This window comes from Etheostoma cragini, chromosome 20, assembly GCF_013103735.1.
Source record: "Etheostoma cragini isolate CJK2018 chromosome 20, CSU_Ecrag_1.0, whole genome shotgun sequence".
Taxonomy (NCBI): domain Eukaryota; kingdom Metazoa; phylum Chordata; class Actinopteri; order Perciformes; family Percidae; genus Etheostoma; species Etheostoma cragini.
In genome coordinates this window covers 16,180,228-16,184,412 of record NC_048426.1, presented here as the reverse complement: position 1 = coordinate 16,184,412, position 4,185 = coordinate 16,180,228, and the positions used below count along the sequence as shown (strand labels likewise).

General features: G+C 40.7%; 1 long non-coding RNA gene across 1 annotated transcript in view; it reads right to left on the bottom strand.

Moving 5' to 3' along the window:
• Positions 1–2,897: 2,897 nt before the first annotated feature.
• The window catches only part of LOC117936305, a 1,745-nt gene continuing 457 nt past the window's right edge, over positions 2,898–4,185 (bottom strand). Inside the window, exon 2 of the long non-coding RNA XR_004654915.1 lies at positions 2,898–4,071. This is a non-coding gene — a long non-coding RNA (uncharacterized LOC117936305). The remainder of the gene's footprint in view (positions 4,072–4,185) is intronic.

Here is a 4,185-nt window from a genome sequence, read left to right as displayed (position 1 = left end):
ATTAAACCAGCGGGTGAATCAGTGCCTGTGGTAAGCTCTTCATTGTCGTGGGTAGAGCCTGCACATTTGTGTGAAGCAAATACCACAACTTCACCAAGTGTGAATTTTAAAGGCCAAACAACAGCCAAGTCAATAGCAAGCTAACTAGGCGCAGTATGAGTGTATCCAGACAGCTTTAGCTTCCTAACCATAAGCTTTCATGTCTCTTAAGTGTGGGACCAAACTGGTAGTTATGAGGTTTGTTTAAATCCTGCTTAAAAGAGGAAATACTTCAGAGGGAAATGCTGGCAGCAGTGATTTCTAAGAACCACGGATGATGTAATAATATGTATATGTCTTCATTATATATACATGAAATCCATTTTATTCCATGTGTTATCAATATTAAATGTTGACAGCTGCATTTTTATTAAGCCTGGTCTTAAAGCTCTGCAGCAACTGTGAATAACAACTGAAGGTTGAACAAAACTGACCACAAAATTCTTTGCATTATTGCATGCAAAACATACAAGAAAAGCCCATATTTGAAAACGTGTTGGCTGCACGACTGAGCGATTGTGATACATCTGGTGACTTTAGATGGATAGATCTGAATGTGTGAGTTCTCTAGCTTTCTTGACTTTTATCAGGCTGTTTCACGCAGCAGTAAGTGAGGGATGAGGAGCCGGGAAGGTCAAAAGGGGATGAAGACAACCCTGTTTCGTGACATGAAGGGGAATGGTCCTTCTTGCTGCTGCACATGACGTGAGAAGGGAAGACAGGCAACTGTAGGGAGGAGAAGCTTGAAATCCAGAGGTCAAGTTTTCAATCTGACTGTTTCAACAGGTTTGCACCCTCAGTCACCTCTCCCTCCCTTCCTCTACTCCACTTTCGTGACCCCGCCATTCTCACTCTACTCAATGAAAGATGTTGATGAACAGCAAAGACAGTGCCGACGTCCAGGACCCAGGCGAGACAGTTCTTCACAGTCAAGTGCTGTGTAAGGAGCCATCTGGCCACCCCTCCCGAATTGCGAAGCAATGTGTTGTTTGGAGAGTTTCCTAAGTCACGGCCAGTAACCTGAAAGCACCTTGGGCTTTCTTTTCTTCCAGTTCTCTCCCCGTTTTCCCGTAGGAAGAGGCCTCATTTTGTTCTCCCTGCAAATGTAACACAGTTTCTCTGACATGCTGCAACCTGCCATCATAAATCTACACACTTAACTATGGGCCCTCAAATCTATCAGCCCGAGTGCTTTGAGTCTGGGGGCCACATCATGACACGCAAGGAGGTGGAGGGGGCTCTCAGTCACGCAAGCGCTGCCCCGTGCCTGCACCTCAGGCTGATTTTACTGCAGCCGGCAGGGAAACCAGACCCTACAAAGGCCCCGAGTCCACATCAATTTCACAAGCAAAGTTACTAGGAAATAAATCATTTTGGGGATTTCTATAAAAAGAGAAAGGGGGGATGCTAGGAAATGGGCTGCAAAACAAGGGGTACATAAAATAAAGTGCAAGAAGGGTCAAATTTGATCTTCATGGTAACTCCATGTTGATAAAAGCCAGTTATATAGCTATATATTATTATTAAGTTAAAAAAATAATACATCTAGGTGCATGTATAGCCATTTTTGACTAATCATATTTCCTCCAGACGCGCAAGGTTCCATGAACAAGACCTTAAGGCTTTATAGGTCATTTGAGATGGGCAATTTGGCTTTTACAGGGCAGGAATCAGTCCAGACTCTATTTAATAAAATACACGCAAAGCCGATGTCTCTCTTCCTGCACCTGAAATACGCCAATCATAAAAACCAAACCTTTTCACACTTTGGCTGTGGTTAGTAACAGTGTTAGTATTACTGTTCCTGTTCTGCTAAAGACTAATGAGCTCTCAGGGAAACTTGCACTTTTCCAAGAATAATTCCCTTGATTAGGCTGAATAAAACTTATTTAATCTAAAAATCCATTTTTCCAACAAGGATGGATCAGTGAAATTCACCCATAATTTCCCTCACCTTATTTAAATATCATAGAGTTTTGTGCCATTGGGCTTTCTTACAAAATCTGAAGATACGTGTCAATGTGTTGGTGTTTAATCTCCAAGCCACTACCGTACATGTGGTTTAAGACTAAGAGTGATTAAAAGTGCATGCTTGGTTTTCCTCCACTAAAAGGAACACATCTACACATGTTCAAATTCAATTCTGGTGGCCACATTTTCACTCTGGTAACAGACGGTTTTATGGGATAGCGTGAAAAATAGACATTCTTCCTCCTTCTCGTTTTGAAATAAATTAGATTGACTAAGAGTTCCCAGAAGTCTCAACACAAAGTCTTCTTTTCATTCATTTCTAGATTTATTTTTTTAGGAAAGCAGTAGAAAAACAATTAAAATCATTCTCTTTGTGTGCGAAGCTTTGTGCTTTTGTAAATTAATGAATAAAAAGCAGTCACCTTGGGATCAATTACCTAAGTCTTAAAATTGACATTTTCTTTCTACGGTGTGTTTCACCATCATTTACCACAGTGATCTCGGATCCTAGAAGAAGGCTCTGCTGTGGCTTACCTAGAGAGCTCTAATGCATGGACACACACAGGTATCACAGAAGCCTGCTGTGCTCTGCATGAAAGGCCTTTTTTGGGGGGGGGGGAGGGGCAACACAAATCAGATGTGTATGGCAGTAATTACCCTGGTTTTTGGCTAGCACGCTGCGGTCATTTAGAAGATTAATCAGTCACGGAGAAATAAACATACTTTGCTCTCTGAATGTCACTCCCCAACCTTACACACCCAGAGTTGTACAGATGGAACGACTCCTCTGGCGTCCACTTAAGAAACGTGTAACTTTTTGCACTTCTGCAGGCAATCCCACTAAATTCACTAAAGCAATTTACACATTTATAGTTAGATCTGCATTGGTTGTCCTGAGAAGCTGAATCAAGGATGAAGCCTTACCACATTGTATTAAAAGCAAACCTTGACAAGCCGTAACAAACATTTAAATAAAAGATGAGTGTGTTCCTTTTAAGGCTATTAGAACACAAAAACAAATAGAAAAGAAAGCAGGCGTCCGTATATCTTTATCCAAACGTATATATCTAAAACTTATTTATCATGGTTAATGTTTTAAGATTGGATCTAATATTGAATATATTATTTAATACATTAAATCTATAGGAGACAATTACACACACACAAAATACAAAATGTTTAATGACTCCTGGTCATTAACATAATGCATTTCTCCAAGATACACTCTACTTATTAAAAGGTTTAAATACTGGTTAACTACAGCCCTGTTTCAGAGAATAGTTTCAACATAGTGGCGTGCCCTCAGGCCTCTTATCACTATAGGTAGCCATGAGCTCATTTCTTGTTAGCCAGTAAAGGCTCCCCGCACAGTGGATACTGCTCTCAGTAGGCACAAGGTAATTATCTGTAGGCACGCAAAGCTCTAGCTGGCTAGCTTGGCCCCCAACCACCGTAAGGAGTGTGAGAGATAAGACTTCCCTGCACCTTTTTGTTTTCTTTGCGCTTTACCATCTTCAGTCCGTATGACAACTACATCGGTCATATTTTTCTAAACCTTTGAATATTTTAACATTCCAGTGTATGACTTAAGCTTTGATTTAGGACCTTTGTGATATATCCTGAGTGAATCACAAATAGTTACTGTGTGTTTCACAGTGAATAAAACAGGTCTTCTGTTGAGTCATTGGCACAAATGATTTCCTGGAGATTACTCCATCTCCTGTGTCACTGCTTTTCTCATTAGTCATTTTTCTCAATGAAGGTAATCCAAATTAGCTGGCTAGTCAGAGATAGGGAGAATGAGAACCTTTTTATTGCATTTTACCAGCACCTCACTCAACACAGGCTCTGCTTGACTACATGAAATAAAATGCTGCCCTCTTGTGTCAACATAATCTCTGGCACGGAACACTTTCTGTCCCCACTTGAAGAGCACAGGCAGTGTCAATGTGGATTTGTAACAACTGTGTTTGATGTGTCTGTGGTGCTACCGTTGGCTGTAAAGCTTCTGTCCTCACTAGTGATAGTGCTGGAAGTGAAATAATAGATGAACCTGCAAACCTGCAAAAACAGGATAGATGGGTTACATTAACATTACATTACATACAGTGGGTACGGAAAGTATTCAGACCCCTTTAAATTTTTCACTCTTTGTTTCATTGCAGCCATTTTCCA